Here is a 22391-nt window from a genome sequence, read left to right on the forward strand (position 1 = left end):
GAAATAAAAATTTAAAAACAAATAGTTCTGAAAAAAAAAGGATGCTTGAGTCCTGGCTGGCCATAATATGTTGTCAACCTATGTCTCTGTGATAGGTGATTTTATAAAGAAAAAAAAAAACCCATATGTCACCAATTCAGTCACAAAAAGAGTGAAATCCAATTATTTGCAACAAAATGGATGGAGCTAGAGGGAATTATAAGCCAGCTACAGAAAGAAAAAGACAAATGTTTTCTCTCATATGTGGAAACTGAAAATGTTGATGTGAGCTAAGCATATTGACACATGCCTGTAATCCCAGCCCTCGGAGGCTGCAGAGGGACTGACAGACTAGTCTGAGCTAAACATGGAGAGATTGTGTGAAAATGGGGAAGAAGCTGTTTCTAGGAAGTTGGAGGAGAGGACATAGAAGAGAAGATGGAACCTAGCACAGGGTGAGGCTCTTACACCCCGCACCACTGTGGACCTGACCATGTTCATAACAAAACATTACACATTTTATGGGGAACTAGAAGAAAGCCTGGAGAATGCCAACATAAAGGAATGTTAATGAGATGCAAATTCTAGTTCCTCTGATTTGATCAGTATTCATTGTATACATCAATATCACACTGTACTCCATCTACAATTACTACGTGTTCAAAAAGAACAACAATGGGCTTTGAGGAATGAAAGTAAAAGCCTGCTTTGCTGTGGGTGTGGGGTCCGAGTTCAGGTTCAGCCTGTGTGTCTTCCACCACACTCCACCTGAGGTAGGAGTCCCTAAGATTCTGTTTCCAGAGTCTAGGGCCCCTTTGCCTTTCCACACTGCATCCCTTTCCTGCTTCAAACTCTTCCCACTCTCCACATCAAGATGCTTATTACATTCCTCTGTCTTGTCCAGGAAGCTCCTACCTGCGAAAAGCAAAAGTCAAAAAGGAGGTTGCCACCAGGAAAACTGCAATGTGTCTCAATTAGGTGCTCCTTACATTTTTGTATTTTAGATTTATTTATTTTATGTGTATGAGGGTTTGACCTGCATGTGTGTATGTATACCATATGCATGCCTGTAATCTCAGATGTCAGAAGAGGGCATTGGATCACTTGGAACAGGAAATAAGGACAACTGTGAACCACAATTCCCAGGGTGCTGGGAATTGAATCCAGATCTTCTGGAAGAGCAGCCAGTGCTCTTAGCCTCTGAGCCATCTCTCCAGCCCCCTCTGGAACTGAGTGAGGACAGCTGTGAGCCACCATGGGGGTGCTGAGAATTGAACCCATGTCCTCTGCAAGAGCAACAAGTCCTCTTAACTGCCGAGCCATCTCTCCAGCCCCTCAGTTGCACACCTGTAACCTCAGTTAAAATTGGTAGTACTCACTCTGCTCTCTCCCATTCTGTTTTGTCACTGTGATTTTGGAAGTCTGTATCATGCCCCTGGTTCCCACTACAGTCAAATTCAAACTGCTCTGTGCCTTTCGAGTGCTCACAAATTTTGTGATGAACCCCATTCTCTGATGTGAATTGTCCTCACCATACCCCTGGAGCTGGCCACTGCTTCCTCTGGCTTCTCTTCTTCTGGCCACTTTCTACTCTCATTTCAAGCAAAAAGCCATCCATCTACCTCCAGGAAACCTTCCATCCCTGGTCCTAAGGGATGAGGTGTCCCTTCCCAGAGCCCATTTTGCAGCCCTGTCCTTGACCCATTAGATGACCTGTTACATGGTTTTAGGTAACCTGCTTGTTCATTTACATTTCCTCTAGACTGGAAGGGCCATAAGGCAGGGGCCATGCCCAGAGTACAGCGGACATTCAGTGAATACAATCACCCTGCCCCTTGCCAACTACCACCAGCAGGTTCATCACTGGGTGACATTGGGATGATGGAAGTGTTGCTTTATCCAGTTTATCTGGACTATCACTTAATGCTGTGGTACCATTGGTTCTTGTATATCTGAGAGTCTCCCTCAGCTGCTCTGGGAGCTACTTAGCAGATGGGTGTGTCAATCCAGTCTTTCCCTACTGAGTTCTCAGATTAGAGGTAGATACAGGCTGTACACATGCTAGATCTTTCCTTTTTTGCTGCCTTTTTTTTTTTTTTGCATTCTTAAATATGGCCTATTTCTTTTGCTTCTGCCAAACTTCTCCAATTGCCTGGCTTATGAAAAGTGGTGATGCCAAAAGCAGGAAGGACAGGAAAATTGGGAGATGCAGCTGTGATCCCAGGGTGGAAGCAATGCAGCACCAGGTTGAAGGCCAGTGTCCTTCAGACTCCAGCTCTCACTAGCAATGGTTTGCAATGGCTGTCCTAAGACTCCCATGGAGAAGGCCTGAGAAGTGATTGAATCACAAGGGCTCTGACTTTGTCCGTGAACTCATTCATGGATGTGTTCACATTTTCATGGTGTTATGAGAAAGTGGTTGAAATGAGGTGGTGGGGGTCTCTTTGGAGGAATTAGGTCACTGGGGAAGGGGCTTTTGAAAGGTGACTTGTTCTAGACTTCTCTCAACCCTTGTTTCTTTCTTTCTCTTTTCTGATTGCTGTGCAGCTAGCAGCTTCCCTACCCTGTGTTCTGCCATATTTCTGTCTTGCAAAGAGCCTACACACAACAGGATCACTCATGAGAGACTGAACTCCATGAGACCATGAGCCAAGTACAGGATCACCCACGAGAGCCTGAACCCCAGGAAACTGTGAGCCAAGTACAGGATCAGCATGAGAGACTGAACCCCATGAAACTGTGAGTCAAGTATAGGGTCACTCATGAGAGACTGAACCCCATAAGACCATGAGCCAAATAACCCTCTGTCCTTCTAGGTTGTTTTCCCTCAGAGATTGCTCACAGTGATATAAAGCTGAGCAACACACGCTATGAAGTCCCATCTCTGGCTCACAGTCCTGTTCCTATAAACAGCTTCTGCAAATCCTTCTTTTCTTGTTCTTGCATGTCCCACAGCCAAAGCATAGTAGCCCAGGGTCAGGGCTCTGTACATAAGCAAACCTGTTTTCCACCCACATCACCACAGAACACAGAATTGCACGTGCTACTATTTGTTCCCCTTGGGATTTCCCTACCACACAGCCTGCCTCCCCTGGCACCCATGACATTGACTCATTCCTCATGTTGTACTCCGAGGGACCCTGCCTGACCTTGAGCCTCCTCAGACCTGCTGCTTCCTTGGTGTGCCGAATGCCTTCTTTTCAGTGCCATAGCCTCCACTGAAAACAAGCTCCTCACGGACAAGTGTGGCTCCCATGAGACGTCTGCACCAGTGCCCAGCATGGCATTTGATACCCAGGAGCAGTATAAATGCTACTGAGTGTGAGGCTGAGAGAATGCAAGAGTACTTCCACAAGAATCCTAAGTACGGATAGTTCAGAGGCTAAGAGCACTGGCTGCTCTTCAGAGGGCCCAGGTTCCATCCCCAGGATCTATACAGAAGCTTACAACCATCTGTAACTCCAGTTCCAGGGAATGTGACACCCTATTCTGACTTCTGCACACACCAGGCACACATAGTGCATGGGCATAAATGCAGGCAACACCCTCACCCCCCACCACACATACTTAAATAATCTTAAGCAGGGAATTGGAGAGATGGCCCACTGATTAAGAGCACACATTGCTCTTGCAAAGGGCCCAAATTGATCCCATCACCTACTTTGGGCAGTTCATAACCTCTTCTAACTCCAACTTCAGGAGATCTGATGTCCTCTTCTGGCCTTGGAAGACATCTGTACTCACATGCATATGCCCACACATAGACACACAGGGATGCACATAATTAAAATTGAAAGTAAATCTTAAGAATCCTAAGTAGACACTGGGAAGACTTTGTGTTTCTCTAAATGGTAGTGGTCACTATCATTGCTTATTCCCAGCCAAGCCCCTCTGAGGAGGCTGCATAGTCAGGAGGGACTAGAGTTTGCATGTGAAAAGCCCTCTCACCTGTAGGCTCATGGTGCTCAGTCTGTGGTGTTACTTGAGGAGGCTCTGGAAACTTCAGAAAGTAGCTGGAGGAAGTAGGCCAACGGAGGGAGGTCCTCTGGGTGTCTTGTTGCTGGTGTCTCCTGCTTTTCTCTCTGCTTCCTCTCTGACATTGAGATGAGTAATGTTTGTCACATGTTTCTGCCACCATGATACCTACCTCATGTCGGCCCCAGGGTAGGCTGTGACAATGAAACCATGAGCCAAAACAAACAGTTCAGGTTGTTTACAAACTCTTGCAGGTCACTAGAGCAAGCACATTAGGCTGGCTGGTGAAAGATGAGGATAATGCACTCCATAGTCCACAGTCACAAATACCCACAGGCTTTGCTTCAGTGACACACGGTTGGGGAGATGCATGTTCTTAGATTTAGGAAAAGCCAAATTTCACTCAATCCTCATCCACCTTAACTTTAGATGGCCTCAAGGGACCATGTTCCTCATACCCCATGCCTTTGCCACATAAACAAGGGTTCTGAGATTATTGGTGCTCACTTGTAAAAATAGATCAGAGGATATGATGGGGACAGAAGTCCAGACAGAGAAGCCTCGGGGTAGGGATACAGGCCCAGGAACAACAGAAAAACTGCAGGAGGCAGGTCACACAGCTCCTACTTGCTTCATCACCACCACCACCACCATCATCATCATCATCATGATTCCCTTTTCACATAGAATTCCAATAATGTTTACACAACCAGCTTTATCACTCAATTTCATACTTTGAAAGTTCCTCCCTATCCTGATAAGGGAAATACTTGAACACATTCTTGAAATTTAATCAGTTCCTCTAGTAGTGTTGTTGCCTGCAACAGCAGAGCCAACTGAACGTGAACTGAGAGACCCTGAGCCAATGTCAGTTCTTCCGCCTTTGAGTTCATTTTCTCTGTGTTTCAGCACACTGATGAAAAGCGGATAACTCGGAAATGAAATGGACAGGGACAAGCATCACCTTCCCTGCTGGAAAGTGGTTCCGGGTCAGGGATGTTTGACTGGTTACCTACCTGACATAGGGACCAGCCTCTCCTGCCTGCCTGACCACTTTCCCCACATTAACAGATGACACCATTTGCATTGCAGAGGCGAGAGATTTTTTGTGTGTGCCACAGGACCTCATGTTGTACCCAGGTTGTCCTTGTACTTGTAATTCTTAGGTCTCAGCCACCCAGGTGTAGGGATTTCAGAGGTTCGCCGTCAGACTTGGAATCAAGGAGAAGGTTTAAAAAGAAGATTTAAGAAATAAAAAGCAGCTCTACTCCCTGGCCCCTGCACAGAGTGGTCTGTGGTCCTGAAGGTCCAGTCTCCAGCCCCCCTCCTCTGCCTTCCCTTCATCGTGTGCTTTCCCTTTTTAGTGAACTGCTCTGTATTCTGAACGTTTGAATGAACCCTGTGGCCTTGTCGGCTCTGTCTTTAACCAGAAACACAACTGCCTCATTAACCTCTGGGGGGAGGTTGGGCTCTGCCCTCCAAGGGCTGGAGGTCGGGATTCCTGGGCGTGCCAGTGGCTTCCGCTTTGTTGGTCAGCCAGAATTAATGGGAGATCAGTGTGTTGGGGCAGTGCTCTCATTTGCTGGGGGAGGAGCAGACATTATTGATTTCTGTGCCACCGCACTCTGGCTCCTTAAGGCTGGAACTGCCTCTTCAGTTTGGGCTCATTCCCGGGAAGTCTGGACATATACACTTAGGGTTCACAAGGGAAGGACTGATTCTTGGTGCATTTTCTTCTGTGATGCTCACTCAGCAGCGGAAAGAAAGAAAGGAAAGAAGGAAGGAAGGAAGGAAGGAAGGAAGGAAGGAAGGAAGGAGAGAGAGAGAGAGAGAGAGAGAGAGAGAGAGAGAGAGAGAGAGAAAGAAAGAAAGAAAGAAAGAAAGAAAGAAAGAAAGAAAGAAAGAAAGAAAGAAAGAAAGAAAGAAAGAAAGAAAAAAAGCCAGAGGCGTTGGCAGTATTGTCCACCATTTGGAAGTAAAAAAAAAGCATCAAAGAGTGCGGTACTTACTTTTTCTACTCCTTTCAATTTCAACAGAGCATTGTTTGACCATACTCATAGGACAAGCAAAACTGGATGATAGAAGAATGACTGGATGTCTTAGAAGAAGATTGTAAGTACCCAGTTAGACCCTTCGGGTGTCGAGTCCTCTCTGTAACAATTCACCTGTGTTATCTTACTTGGTCTCATACAAGGACTTCAAGGCAGTCATGATGAGTCATCTGGGACTCAAATATAAAGCACGTCCATTAAGACAGGGTAGCTAGCAGGTGCCACACCACACACAAATCCTGCTCACTGAGAGGTCTGATGTTGACTGAGTCTCAGCCACTATACTCTGAGAAATTTGTGGCAATCCTGGAGGTACTGCAGCTGAGTCTATCCCAAGTACAAAATAAACAGAAGTATCTCCAAGAGAAGTTAAGCATAGTGATGTGTCTCTATAAAACCAGCATGAGAGGCGGAGGCAAGAAGATGGTGAGTTTAAGACCAGCAAAAAAAAAGGTGAGTGGGGAAAGAAAGAAGGAAAGAAGGAAGGAAGGATAGAAGGAAGGAAGGAAGGAAGGAAGGAAGGAAGGATAGAAGGAAGGAAGGAAGGAAGGAAGGAAGGAAGGAAGGAAGGAAGGAAGGAAAAAGCAATCTTCAAGAAGATAGAATGTTATAGAGTTCTTTCTACCATTATTATGATATCCTTTAGAAAACACTGAGTATAATGAACAAGGAAAATTCTAGACAATGTCGTGAAGATTTGCAAACCCTCCAGACTTCTCTTCTAGGCCCTTCTTCCTGGTGCTCAGAAAGAAGGAATTCCATCTCAACCCCAATACCTGAGCATCATCATTATGCAAAGCCAGTGTCCATTCACTCCAGACATTCCCAGAGGCTCCCTGGAAAAAGCTGTCTGGCCAGCACCCTCCTGATCAAGTGGCCTTTGGCTTTTCTCTTTGTCTATTTGGAGCTCTGCACCAGTGTAGAAATTTATCACTCACAGATCTCGAGGCTAGGTTTATGAGCACAGTAAGGACCTGGCAGGCTCAGTGCCCAGTGAGGGTCCAGCTCCTCATCCACAGAAGACTCCAGGCATCTTGCTACATCCTGCCTGCTAGGTGAAACTTCTGGTCTCTTGGGTCTCTTGTGCGGGCACTTACTCTACTCATAAGGGCGCCACCCTCGTGACCCAACCATCTCTACAAATTCTCACCAGTTAATATCATCCTGTTGGAGATTTGGGTTCAGTATATGGACTTTAGGAGAACACAGTCCATTGTAACTTGTAAATGTGCACTTGTCTGCAGCTTTCTCAGAAGACTGAGTGGACACTTTCATGGGTGTCATGAACTCTGCCTTTCTTAGCCCTGCTCTCCTACTTCACAGCAGGGCTTGTTCTGCCTTCCAGAACACTGCAGAGAGTTGGAATCTCACCTTGGTCAGCAGGAAACTTTCAGGGATAAGGGGCAGGCTCACATCCTGTCGTCAGGGCTGGCTGTGACTCCTGGCATGTCATGCATGTCATGGATGTCCCAGTGTCACAGAAATCCACTCTAGCACTGAGGGCCCCTGTGGTTACCACTATCAAATATCTACTATTAATAGTTCAGGTTGGCTTATGATGTTTTAGATTTTTGGGTTTTAGAGGCAGAGTTAAGAGCACTCTTTGATTTAAGAGTCTTTACAATGGTTGGCTAGTTTTAAGTTATTTTTCTTTTTTATTTTTAAAATATTTATTCATTTGTGTGTGCATGTATGCATGTGTGTGGGGGGGCACATATGTATGTGTGTGTGTGTGTGTGTGTGTGTGTGTGTGTGTACATGTGCCACTGAAATTGAATGCACATGGAAGTCAGAGAGCAACTTGTGGGGCATGCTTCTCTCCCTTCTACCATGAGGGTCCCAATGATTGAACTCAACTCTTTCCTCTTGGCTACAAAACACCTCTACCCACTAAGCATCTTACTTTTCATATTTTCACCCAACAGTTTCTATAACTAAATGGAAAGGCATTTCCGGTGAACAGCTGCATACCTACAGCCTAGCAGTCCCGTAATGAATTACTATAGACTAATCCACTTTGACAGATGTATCTGAGATAGATCTGACAGTTGGCTGATGAGCGACTCTGTGAAGGGAAGCCCATCTGTGCCTTCACTGTCCTAAGCACCTTCAAACAATTCTCAAATATTTTCTCACATTTTTATAAGAGGCATGCAGTGTTAGAAATACGTACGTGTGCTAGTATCATGGTTTGGATCTGGGACGTCACTATTGGTTTGAACACTGTCCCTGGCTTGTAGTGCTAGTTTGAAGGACTGTGGCACCCATAGGAGATGTGCCCTGGCTGGCAGAAGGAAGTCACTTCAGGCAGGAGTTCCCAGATGATTTGCAGCCTTTGTTCTGGCCTGTTATGCTTCCTAGTTCACTACATGTGAACAAGCTTCCAGCAAACACTCCTACTACCAGGAACCCCACCCTCCTATGCCCTGTCTCTTGGATGGAGTCACTCTGTCATGCCATCAGGAACAGAAATCTCTCTGAAGCCGTGAGTTAAAATAAACCCTTCCTGTAGTTGTTTCTGTCAGGTATTTGGTTAGAAAAACAATAAATTAACTAATACAGCCAGGCATGGTGATGCCCACCCGTAATCTCAATGCTCAGGAGGCACAGGCAGGAGGATCATGAATTTGAAAAAAACTCTGTCTCAAAAACACCAAACAAATGACTAGGAAGATCATTCAGTCAGTAAAGCGCTTGCCACCATGCCAGCATGAGGACGTGAGTTCAGATACCCAGCATTCACATAAAAGCCAGATATGGTGGCACACATCTATAATCCCAGTGCTGAGGAAGAGGATGGTGATGGGTAGATCCCTGGAGCTCATTGGCTAGGCAGTCAGTCTAGCTGCGTCCTTGGTCTCCAGGTTCAATGAGAGACCTTGTTTCAAACAAACAAACAAACAAACAAACAAACAAATAAGGTAGAGAGAGATGGAGGGAGACACCCACCGCTGTCAACCTCTGGCCTCTAGGCACACACAGGCACGAGCACTCACACAAACACATGTATACATCACACACACACACACACACACACACACACACACTGACACACAAGAGCTCTTATATATGAGCTCATTCAATGGAGCAAACTGTCCTGAACGAGAGCTGTTCCCCTCTGTCCACCAGCTTAACAAACAGGCAGAGTGAACAGAAGAGAAACCCAACCAGGAACTTCCCTCAGAAGGTCCAGTTTCATTCTCGAGGATCCAAAAGAACAAAGGGGTAGGGGCTTCTAAAGAGCTCTTCCTGAGTGAGGTCAGGTTCAGGAGAAGAGGGCTTGACAGCAAGCTGTGGCCAAGTGACTGCCTGGCAGCCAGGCATCTGAAGGGAAGGCCTACACTTACTACTTTCAAGAGCGGAATTAGTCCCAGCCGTGCCTGGATTTCCTCACCCATCTAGGCCATGGACTCACCTCACACTGACTGCGGTCCCTTGGAAGAGTGACGTGACAGAGGTTGTAAAAAAATGTGCAAATAGGAAATAATTATTGTCTTGCAAATTTGTGTCAATTTTGCCCGGGGAAAGAGCCTGTATTTTAAGATTAGCTCATGCCCTAAAAGACTGTGTGGCTTGGGAGACACCTCTTCACCTCTCTGGGCCCACCAGAATCTGGACCAGATGATTTCAAGGATCCTTCCAGCTTAGAGATTTCCAGATGGAACTGAGATGGGGCCAGAGGCTGTTGCCAAGAATGCACAGACATGTGTGCATGTGTGTGCTGTTTCCCTGGCACTTACACATATCCCTGCATAAGTGATTCTGTATATATGCTTGTGAGTGCATTCATGTGCATATGAACGTACATACTTAGAGTATGCACATGCTTCCGAACATGTGTAATTATGGACATGTGTGCTCCCATGAAAATATGTATGTTCCTCATTCAGTAGGTATGTGCATACTATGTCTTAAAATGGATAAAGTGTACCCCTTCTCTGAATTTCCTCATTGTACCCAAAGGCTTTTCCATTCCTGCCCACATGAATAGCAACATGGAGATTCCTGTTCTGGGTACAACAGTGGTAGCAATAGAGATGGCAGTAGAGGACTTCTGTAGGATCCAGTGCTCTGTCTGTGTGCTGTGGCCTGTCTGTTTCCAAGACCTTGTGATTGTATGTGAAATCCAAGTGGGACCAGTGGAAGGGGAAGGCAGATGGGAGCAAGCAGAGCTGACCTGGGGAGTGGGCTTCCATGGCCTCTGGCCCCCCTCTAGTGAGACCTCCTTGGCAGCAGCCTATCCATGGCCTCCTACAGAAGCACTGGGTTTGGGGATAAGATAGGTCTCTGGGAGCTCAGCTGCTGTGTGTATGTGTGCTGGGCTTGCCTGCCTTCTGTGCGCAGGACAGGATCAGAACGAGGGGGCAGTCATGTTAGATGCAGGCTCCAGGGATAGGGCACCATTGTTTCTCCCCCAGCCCCAGGGCTCTGCTCCTGCTGTAACACAACATCTAGAGCCACCTGGGTCTGGCAGTTTGTCACCACTAAAAGCCTCCTATCTTGGCTCCCCCTGCACTATTAATCTCGGAAAAACGCATTGTCAAAGCTAATGAAAAAGGGGAAGCCACCAAGGAGAAGGTGTCCACACCTCGGGCTGACAGTTGTCAGGCAGGCAGGCAGCAGCATCCTGCTGGGGACAGGGCTGTGTGAGCAGAAACAGTGGGGAGTGCCTGGGGAAATGACGGGGCTCCAGGCCTAGATACTGGATGAGCTGGTGCCTCACAACAGCAGGTGGCCCTGTGGTGTGGCAGAAAGGAGGACCAAGGACAGGGGCCTGAAGGGGACACTCTCAGGGACATGGATGGCACTCCCAAAGAGAAATGCCAGTGGCCAGAGCGTCTCTGTGTTGCTGAGATGCAGAGCAGGAAGTCCATGCAGCCAGGGACTGAGTTCCCAGCCCTGCCTCTCACTCTGGCTATGGCAAGGGGCAAGACTGGGTATGGTCTAGTCTGAGGCTTCATCCTGGTAGCATCCAGACTTCAACGGGTGTAGCTGAAGGTTTTAGCTACTCTATAGGACACTTCCTTTTGTGTTTTGTTTTCTTTTGTTTCTTGAGACAGGTTCTCACTACGCAGCCCAGCCTGACCTCAAATTTACAATCCTCCTGACTCAGCCTCTCAATTGTTGGGGTTACAGGTGTGCATCATCATGCCTGGCTTCACCATCTCAGCTGTCCACAGAGAACTCAGCCTTCCCACTTTAAAATGAGGATGATTTCCGTAGCTGACTCCTTCCTGCAGCTCACACAGCTGCCTCTGCCTCTCTTTCCTGTTTTGTTAGGACTGTCTGCAAGGAGTTCCTCCCAGGCTTTCTCATAGATTATTCTTTCTGCTCAAAGGGCCAATGGTTTTCAGCCTTTGGGACTCAGTACAAACCACATGGAAAGTGACCAGTGAATCCTCTTAGTTGGCTAAGGATAGAGATGACATTTTATGAAGCCAAGGTCACTTCCAAGTAGGTGGGATGGAAACATGGATCAACAATGTGGTACCTGTAAATAGAAAGTGATTTATGTAAAGAAATTTTTGTAATATCCCTCCTGTCTGTCTATGTCCACAAGCCTTGTTCTGTTCTGCTATAGTTGGGTAAGGAACTGGGTATTGAAAGCTAAAACCTACCAGGCAATAGAACACCCTAGACTCAGGAAAGCTGGGTAGTGCGACATGAGTTAAAGGTCAGAGTGGCTGGGGATAAACAAGTCAGCAAGATTGGCTCAGCAGTTAAAAGCACCCGCTGCTCTTACAAAGAACCCAAGTTTAATTCTCGCACCCTAACTCCAGCTCTAAGGGATCTAATCCCCTCTTCTGGCCTCTGTGGGCACTGCACCCATGTGATGCACACGAAATAAGCAGGCACACACACATACACATACACAAAAACAAGTTAAAAGTAGTGGCATCATTACTCTTGGTTGTCAGCAGAACTGGATTGAAGCAAACATGGGAAATTAGGAAGCCTGGACATAGGGTATGTCTGTAAGGATGTGTTCAGAGATACTAGATCATGAGTGTTTGGATCCAATCAGTGTTTTAATTCATCGATGGATTCAGCTATAATTTGATTATTAGAAGGTAGTGAAGTAAGGAATGTGGGGACCAGTTGAAACTACTAGGATATGCCCCAGAAATATGTGTCTTGTCCTTTCTCCTCTCTCCCCTGCTCGCTCTCTGTCTCTCTCTCTCCCCTTCCTGATCACTATAAAATGAGTATCTCTCTCTCCCAAGCCCTTCTTTTGTGATGCTTTGCCTCCCTGTGCTACAGCAGGAGTGGAATCAGCCAACAGTAGACTATGCACTCTGAGGCCACGAGCCAAAATGAACCTTTCCTACTTGTAAATTGTTCTTGTTGGTTATCTGTCGCAGCGACAAAAGCCAGCACAAGCACACACGTACACTGTGGGAATAATGTTGGCATTCTCTTTCCATCCAGGAGAGGGAGGAACTTTCTCCCCCTGGGGTCTCTGTGAGTATTCCAGTTGGCTGGGAGGCATCTTCCTGGCAGGGATGAAGTGGAGCCAAGGGCAAGACACCATGGAGGCTGAGTTAACACAGCACCAGTTGGATCAGTTGGCCGTCATTCCCACTGCATCCCTGCAGCCCTTGGCTCTGGATGCATGCATTTTAGCCACCAGAGGTGACTCAGCAGTGTTACTCCCAGCCTCCTCCAAGTCTACCCTTTCCACAGACGCAAAGGAATTTCCCTTTCCCATGACATTCTCTACATGTATTTCGTGACTTGTGTGAGCAATAGCATGCCTCCATTACAAGCCTCCTACTGTGTCTCTACTCCAAGCTCTCTGCACCTGTCAAGTGATACCAGGATGTTGAGAGATGCTGTGTCAGGGTGAGTCACTTTCTCCTCTTCCTTCTGAAGATGCCTAGGGAAGGAGCCCCTGACTGGGAGTTCTGCACAGTTGGTGACATTCCTCCACAAGGTGAATCCCCCCAGGGATGCCAATACCTCTCTGTCCCCTATTAAGGTGCTTCTTACAAAGGACCCTGTGTGCTTGATGCTGCTCCATTCTGGAGGACCAGAGTAGATCTTATCTATGAGTGGGAGTCTAAAGCAACACACCAAGGGAGATCACCAAGAGATGAATGGTCACTGAGCCATCCCTTAACTTCTGCTAAATCGAGATTCAGAAGCCTCAAAGTGACATCTCCATCTCAGCTTCTTTGGTTAGATTCTGCCATTCAGCAAGACAGTGAGCAGAACCACCTAGGTGACTTAATTACACATTTTTTCTTTTCATTTAATAAACATTTTATCAGGGCTGTATTGATGACTCAGTAGTTAAGAGCACTTACTGCTTTTCCAGAGGAACCATGTTTGGTTCCTAACAACCACACAGTGGCTCACAACCATCTGTAACTCCAATTCAAGGGTTTCCAGTCTCTCTTCTGACTTCTGTGGGCACTGTATGCACATGATGCACACACATACACACAGGCAAACAGACATAAGATAAAACAAAATGAAACAAATGAGGAGCTATTGGCAGTTGATGCTAATGAGGGAGAGGCAGCTTTTCTTCAAGGATGTAGCCACTGAGAAGCTTCCCAAGGTCCCAGTAGATGGCTCCGCACTTGCTCCCACAGGCAGCACTGAGTTGACTCGGTGGCTTTTACAAAGCACATGAACTTAGGAGGGGGAGCAGTGGTCGTGAGTATTGGAGGAGGAGGAGGAGAGGGAATAGAGAGTGGATTTGATTAAAATTTGCATGTAAGATGTTTTCAAACAATAAAATAGTTTTTAAAAACATACTGTAAAGTTTCACGGCAATGCAAGGGTTGGTACATGCCTCTTTGAGTCATAATGTTGTTGTTCTGCTGTTTTTTCTTAAAGAAAATAAAATTAATCACCGCCTAAGGCCACCCCCACCCCATGTTAGCAATTGGGTACATTCTTCCTGTCCCCAGCCTGTATGTTTGTCTGTATAAAGTCAAAAGCACGGAGATTTCAACCTTGCTTTTTACTGTCATGTAGCAGCAAGGCTTCCTTTGAATTGCAGTTTGTATTAGGAGGGCTGGTACTTGTGTAATATTCCAGTTGTGGGGTATCATGATGTGTTAAATCAGCCCACGTTGAATACTTGGTTTGTCACTGCTGAGTTTGCATCTGGAAAATGTCTTTGGAGAAGTTATAGGTCGTGTTCTCTTAGGTCGAGGTTCCTAAAAACCACTAATGGGTGAATGGAATAAGCATCTTTTAAAGAATTGTTGTTGATAGTAGTACATATGCATTATGTAAAATGATGGGCATACTGATATTTTCCATGTCATGTACTTTGCTCATAGTCACCCCACCAGTATCTTTCCTTGCCCCTCCCACTTGCCCTAGTTCTTTCCCCACATAGTCTCCTTCCTATTTTCTCATCTTTATTTTGTAAACCTACATTCAATAAATGAGAGATAACATGTGATATTGGTTTTTCTCAGTCTAGCTTATTTTGAAAATCATTCATTGATAATTTTATACATGGCATACATTGCACTTTGATCAAGCTGCTTGCTCCCTCCCCCTTTCCTCTCCTCCATTTCATCCCCTATCCCTCCATTCCACTTTCCCTCTCCCAACTTCATGAACTCTTCTTGAAAACATACTGAGCTCACTCAGTGTTACATATATGTGCATGGTGAAGGGTCACCTACGGGAGCATCAGTAGCCTCTCAGCATCCTTCACCTCTGAAGGTAATTGCCTCATTTCCCTAACCATCATCAGTTGCCAATAGACAAAACAGGGTGGAAAGATGATAAGAGCCAAGGGTAGTTAACATCTTTAACATGACAGTGCTGCTACAAACATGAACTCAAAGAGACCATGACTATGGGCACAAGATCAACACAAGATCAAGCCATCTCAGATCCTAGCAGGGATGGAGAGGGACTCACGAAGACTGGTTTATTTTAGTTAGCGTGATAGCCTCCAGTCTATCCATTTTCCCACAAATGGAACAGTTTTTTCCTTTACAGCTGAAGGCATTTAGCCTAATTATGTCTGGACTGTTGTGAGGTAATAAACATGGATGTCCAGATATCTCTGTATTGTGCTGACTTATATTCCTTTAGCCATATACCTTGACATACATTTTAAAGAAATTCTATTAGAGATTTTGAAGAATTTCTATATTGATTTCAGACATGAGCATCTCTTCACTCTGAGTGAGGTCACACTACCTCTCTTCCAAATTCACTGAAGAGGAAAATATCAGGAAGTTGGTGTGAGATTGAGACCGGCTGACTTTTCATCCTAGGGATCATTAAGCAACAGCACAGCACCCCAGGAGACTGGTGAAAGACCCCACTTCTCTCTATCAATAGGGACAGAAGATGCTGGTGTTCCTGCTACCTAGATCTTCAAAATCAAGGACACAAACAGGTTATCTGAGTATCTTCCAATGCCAAGGTAACCTTCTGCATATAAAAACCAGGGACTGAGAAAGTCAGAAGTCCAGGATGTTCCATGCTGACACTAGTGCCCAATTTTGAGAGTGTGAGATGAAGGTTGTGGGATGTGGCGTGTGGCATGTGTTGGCCCGCTTCCTTCCTGATGGCTAGGAGTCAAGATGCATTTCCTTAAGCACAGTGGGGTAAGTGCTTATTACACTTGGGGCTCATTTGTAACATAAGGTCCCTACTACAACCCCACTGTTCATGTAAAATTGCCAATCTGTGGCCATAGTCCTTGTTTAGTAAACAAAGCTATCCAAATACTGTAATTACAACATGCACCAGCAGCCTAGGGTTCCCGACATTAATGCAGACTGTGGATACATTCGTCAAATCCAGTTTCTCTCTCTCTCTCTCTCTCTCTCTCTCTCTCTCTCTCTCTCTCTCTCTCTCTCTGCCTTCTTCTCTGGGTACTTTTAAGTTCAGGGACAGAGAACATGTCTTCATTAGAAACATTAACATTCACAGGCTGTAGTAAATTTTGACAGTGAAAAGGTCTCCGTAACCTTTAGTTGTGGAGAAATTTACTTCCCAAGAAAATTACATCTGGCACTGTCTTAATTAATGCTAGCTTTCTTTTCTGAAAATTGTGGGCTTGTCAGTAAAAAAGGCAGAAAAACTTGAATTTAAAAGGCTGGACACAAAAGACGCCGGGAAATAAAACTCTGTGAGGTTTCATAATATTGCACTGTTTTTGTTCCTTCGAGCAAGGAGATGAAAAGATCTCATTTGATTTTGCCAAATGCGGCAACATACATGTAATGTAGAATTGATCTGCATTTTTCCTCTTTTGTCTCCGAGTGTTATCACAGAAAGCGTGCCTGGGAAGGTATTCTATTTTAAAAGCAATAGGTCAAATAAAATCTATATGTGTGAGGGGTGGGGGGATAATGTATGGGTTCGTTTTTAAGCCTTTCTCTAGCTGCTTGTATTAATCGCACTTACACTAAGAATGGAGGCTGTGTTTTCTCACATGAATTCTGATAACCTGCTCTCTTCCTGGCTGGAAGAGGCTCTCAGGAGGACGGGAGTCCATGGCTTTACATTCAGCTATTTCTTTCACAAAGCTCAGACTTCTATTTTGACAACAAGTAGCTTCTGGTTCCTGTGTGGTTTAGGGTTCACTTAGGTTTGCTTTTCTTCTCTTCGTTATTTGATGGTCAAGTGTCCCTTTTCTCTAGTTTGAGGAAGACGTATCACGTACTAGTCCCTGGTAGCTCTTTCTGACAGCACATGCTTTGCGTCACTTGATAGTAAATGACACTTTCAAGCATGGCTTACTTGCTAGGTGTGAATGGGGCTTAAGGAATGGGCAGGCACATGTTCTGAGGGGAGCCCTGGAACGGTCCAGACTCTCTGAAAGCTGACGATAAGAAAGAGGACGGCCCTCCCCTAGCCAAGTAGTGGCTCAGTTCCAGGTTTTCAGGTTCTCTGCTCTCTATTGCGCCATCCTAAGACACTGTGGTTTGGTTTTGTTCTGGGGTTCTGGTGAGGGATTCCAGGACTTCCTGTTTTGCTAGTCAAGAGCTTACCACCGAGCCACACCTCTTGCTCCTCACTGCTAGATTCTAAAGCAGTGATCTACCACTGAGCCACGCCCCTTCCTCCTCACCGCTGGATTCTAAAGCAGTGCTCTACCACTGAGCCACATCCCCAGCTCTGCACTGGTGGATTCTAGGGAGTGCCCTGCCGATAAGATACAGCCTAGCTTCCTTTCTACTTGTTTATTTTTGGACAGAGCCTCACCATTTAGCCAAAGCTGGCCTTGAACTTGCTATCCTCTGGTCCCAGCCTCTTAAGCAGCTGGGATTACAGGCCTGCACCAACCTTCCATCTGCAAGGTGATGCCTCTGCAAACAAACAGTGGCATCATCATTGTTCTCCAGTTGGGTCCAGCACCTCTGAAAACATTCATAACCACTGTGGGAGCCTTCAGCATTTAGTGATGTCTCTCCAGATGGGTGGGAGCACATTCATCTTGCTCGGAGTAGGGACTCCATGGGTGCTCTTAGTCCTTCAGGGTCAGGCAGAAAGGCTCTCATGGGCTCCAGCACACTTGGACGCCTCCCCTTTTAATGGAGTGAGCAGGCTCAGCCTTCACCAAGCCTTCATATTGAGCTGGAATTTAATTACATGGTTTTGTTTCCATTATAAGCTTTTTTAATGGTTATTTTATATTTATGGTAAGTGCTATTAGTTTTTTTTCATGGTAATGATATAAAGCTTCTTTTAAAAATTAAATCTATTTAAGTAAAAAAGGATGAATATAAATTAAATAAAGATATTAAGTAAAATAGAATATCAGTGGTTCTTGGGTGTGGCCCAAAATGGTGAGGGTGGTGGAGGAAAGCCTTGAGTTCACATTGAGTAAAAGTGTGTTGAAGAGACAGAGGGTCTCAGGAGGTGGCAGTCTAAACCCCTATGGGTCACCTTTTCTCCACTTCCCAGTTTGTGTGGTGGTATCCAATCTACGTGATTTGCTCGTGTTTGTCCGGTGCATGCCTCTTCCTCATTTAGTGACTTACAGTGGAGCACGTTACAAGGCTCCCTCCCTAAGCCTGGCCCACGATGTCTTCCTATAGCTTCATGACTGCCTGATATGAGGCAACAGGTTGACAAGAAAGTGGGTTTTAAGTGGTAGCTGGACTGGCCAAACACTCCCATCTACTTCTCTATCTGACCAGTCCAGGGCAGTACTGAGTTGGAGTGAATCTAGGCCTCCATATTTAACGTATAAATTGTATGTAGAACCTAAAGTTAATGTCCTCACAGTTTTCACGGCTTAACAGCCCACCCTGAACCAATAGGCAAGTCTGGGGAGAGGCAATCAGAGGTGCAAGGAGAAAACATAGAGATCACTAATGCTGGCAGGGAAAGGCCCCACCCCAGAAAGACAGCAGCTCCCTCTTGGTGAACAGGTAAAGTGGAGAAGCGGAGGTGTAGGGGACCCTGGCGGCCAGTGAGCTGTCTGTGCACACCGTTGGGATCAATGGGGTCCATGCTGAGCCCTGGAAGACCGGGACTATGGGGATCAACAGGAGATCATGAGGGGATGTACGGGTGGGTGGAGCTATGAGGTCTGTACAGGGATATGGGGGCTTGTGGATCTGGGAAGAGTCTCTAGGATAGGCAGTTTCTAGACTATCTATGACTCACCTTTTCATATTCCACCTGTCTTATTGGAACTGCTTAGGAAATGAAATAAAATAATGTTAACTTGAAAAATTAGAGCTAAAACCAGAAGAACAAAAATCTGCAGGTCTAAGGTGAGATGTCCTGAGTGTCCTGGGAATGAAAGCAAAGAGGGCGGGAGAACAGGACTTCACAAATGTTAGTGTAGGGAGCCTGGTGTGTGTGCTTGTGTGCGTGCGTGCATGTGTGTTTTTGCTTGCAACTGAAACTTGGGCTGGTACTGGGCTAAGGCTAGGCAAACTCTGTCTCACTGAGCCACGCCCCCAGCCCCACACTGGAGGATTCTAGGCAGGGGCCCCACCCCTGAGCCACACTCCCACTCCCTCACTGGGGCTTCTAGGCAGGGGCTCTACCACTGAGCCACACCCCAGCCCCTCACTGGGGGATTCTAGGCAGGGGCTCTACCACTGAGCCATACATACCCTTAGGCCCTCACTGGTGGATATTAGGCAAGTGTTCTGAACCACTCCACAGCCCCTCACTGGGGGATTCTAGGCAGGTGCTCTACCATTGAGCCACACCCCAGCCCCTCACTGGAGGCTTCTAGGCAGGGGCCCCACCCCTGAGCCACACTCTCAGCCCCTCACTTGGGGATTCTTGATAACAATGTGCTGCTCAGCCCCACCCCAGCCCTCAGTTTATTTGTGTTTTGAGACAAAGTGTCATTAATGTTGTTCAGACCAGTCCTGAACTCTGTCCGTAGCACAGGTTGGCTGAGAATTTTGGATCCTTTGGCCTCAGCCTCTCAAGTCGCTGAGATAACAGGCCTGAACCACTAGGCTCATTCCACCTAGGATATTACAAAGGCAGGTGGTGGTTTGGAAAGAGCAGGACAGAGGCTGTGAGTTCTGCATTGACAGCTAGCTCCAGCGGACTGTTCTTGGAGGAATGACTTGAAACCATCCGGTGCCCATACCCTGAAAACTGGGAAGCAGCTAACCACAGGCAGAGGCCATCTTGGTGCTGAGAACAAAAGAGCTCAGACCTCACAGAACAGCGGGTGCCTGGAGTCAAAGCACTCAAGTCACATGAGGTTGGGGCCAGCAGGCTTGAAACCAAATGGAAACATTTGCGTAGGGTACCACTTCCAAGTTAGGAATTTCTTCCTCCTTTGTGGGGGGTGACATGAAGTGCTCCGGGTAGAGAACAGACTTCAGATACACAGGTAGCTTTCTCTCAAGGTGTCCTAAAGAGCAGGGTCAGATCCTCCCTCCTGTGAACACCTACAGCCCCACTTGACCCAGACCCATAGCTGATGCTTGACCCAAACCTGTGTGTAGCCTTAGACCTCCACAGACTATGAGTTTGGAGCAAGAAGGAAAGATGCTAAGTTTGGGTGGCATGTCAGCACTTCAGTGGCCAAGAGGCCCTGGGGCTAGCAGAAGCTATTTTTCCACACCATATGCTCTCTGGAACTTAAGAAGATGTCCGATGTCATTGTTTCAGACCCTCTGGACCATGTGTCCAGGGAGGAGAGAAAGCTGTGGAAAGAGGAGAACATACCTGAGGGCCTTGACTGAGACCCTGCTCCCTGAGAGCTCCATCAGCTCTTAGATATCCCTCAAAGGCTGTTGAGTGACTGTCATCTCAGAGAGCTGATCGGATGCTCGCAGGAACCAGGGAACCCTGGAAGCTAAAGTTAAGAGGCCCCCTTTGCATGAACCAAAGATATAAAATTAAATTGCATTACATCTTTTAAATTTATTGAAACAGAGTTTTGCTATGTGCCCAGATTCTAGGTGTGTACCATCACATCTGATGTGCACAAAGGTCATGAGTTTGGAACTGGTAAAACGTGAGGGCTTGGAGGGGGACCTTGAAGTGAGATATTGGAGGCCTGCCACACTGACATGAGACAGTTCGTGCACCCCCATGTATTTCTGTTTTCATAGTGTTCTCAAAAGGATTTGGAAGCTGAAACACAATAAAAGAGAACAAAAGGTATGATTTGCAGACACATGACACAAGACGGCACCAGTAGCGGGACATGGCTCTGCTCCTTTCTCAAGGCATTCCTGCACTCCAAAGCTTTTTACTTATTTAAACACGCAGGTCCTCTGAGGAGGCACCCCCACCAATCTCTCCCTTGGAGCTGAGAGGCCTCCTGAAAGAGACCGCACACTGCACACTTAGGAGACCCGACCTTGCAATTCACTAGCCCTGTCCCACAGCCTCAGCTCAGTCCAGCTTTCCAAGTGGCCACCAGGGGGGCTTCAGACTGTTTTCTTTTGCTGCCGCTGTCCCCTGGTGTCACCAGTCCCGGAGTGTCCTGCCTTACGGTGCCAGTACATCTGTCTTTGCTCACACACCTTGTGCTTCATTTCTGTCTCCTGTGAAGCTCTAGGGAGGGCTGGATGGGAACAACACATTACCACGTTCTTTGCCTAACAATTGACAACAGATGACACGTATATTCGCCCCAAGATAATGTACAAATATGTTTTACAGGGTTTCCTAATGATAATCATGGTATTTCATTCTTCTTGCCCTTCTAATAATGATAACAGTCTGGCGTTATTATTTTTTAACTGTTCTCAGCAAGTGTGACATTCAGTTCAGAGAATCGAATGTCAGCAAGAAATCCATACGCATATTCCCAGAAGCTGGGAGAAGCCCCTTGCATTTATTTTTAGGTTGCAGGAAGAATGAAGTGAACTCACCTGATTATTTTTTTTCTCTCTCTCAGAAAGGTGTTTGGCATTGAGTGCCTTTCTGATGTTTATGCAATCCAACCCTTTTGCAAGTTGCCCTTATCCAAGCTAAATGTATGTGGAAGTATGGGGTGGGGTGTGGGGAGTATGGGGAGGGTGGGAGTGGGTGTGGGTATGTGGGGGTGTCTGGGCGTATATGAGAATGTGGAGGTGTACAGGGATGTGTGTGTGTGGGGGGGTGGGAGTGGGCATGAGTATCTGGGAGTGTGGGTTATCTTGGAGTGGTGTGTGTGTGTGTGTGTGTGTGTGTGTGTGTGTGTGTGTTCATGTGTGTGTGTGGCATATGTGTGTATGTTGTGTGTCTTGGGTAGTTGGGGTGTGTATATGAGTGTGGGGGGTGTAGGGAGTGGGGGAGTGGGGAGGTGAGTGTGGATGGGTGTAGGTATGTGTGGATGTGTGGGTGTATCTGGGTGTGTGTGGAGAGTGTGAGTGTGTGGGATGTGTTGGGGTGTGGAGGTGTTGGGGTTGTGGGTATGTGTATGTGTGAGGATGTGGGTGTTGTGTGTGTGGGAGGCTGTGGGTGTGTTGGGGGTGTGGGTATATGTATGTGTGTGGGTGTGGGAGTGTGGGTGTGAGGGTGTGGGTTTGGGGGTGTTGGGGATATGAGGGTGTTGGGGGTGTGGGTATGTGTATGGGTTTGTGTGTGTGTGTGTGTGTGTGTGTGTGTGTGTGTGTGTGTGCTGGAAATGTGGGTATGTGTATGGGTGTGGCTGTGGCGTGACTGTGGGAGGTGGGGGTTTGTAGGGACTTGCTGTCATGGTCTGAATGTGGGGAAGGGAAAGAAAGCATCCTTCCTCCCGTAAGGGTTCTTTTCAAAGTGCACTGTGTACCCCAAGTGACCAATGGCTTCGGCCCCTCAGCAGAAGACTCAACTAATTAGCAGGTAACAAAAACACATTAAGATTCCTCACAGACACTAGGCAGAGACACCTGCTTTGTATTTTAGCTTTTCACTCTGCACAGCTACTCTGCTGTCTGGAGGACACGTGTGACTTTCCAATGTAGTTGTTCATTCTTGCCTTCCACTGTTAGG

This window comes from Peromyscus eremicus, chromosome 1 (assembly GCF_949786415.1).
Source record: "Peromyscus eremicus chromosome 1, PerEre_H2_v1, whole genome shotgun sequence".
Taxonomy (NCBI): domain Eukaryota; kingdom Metazoa; phylum Chordata; class Mammalia; order Rodentia; family Cricetidae; genus Peromyscus; species Peromyscus eremicus.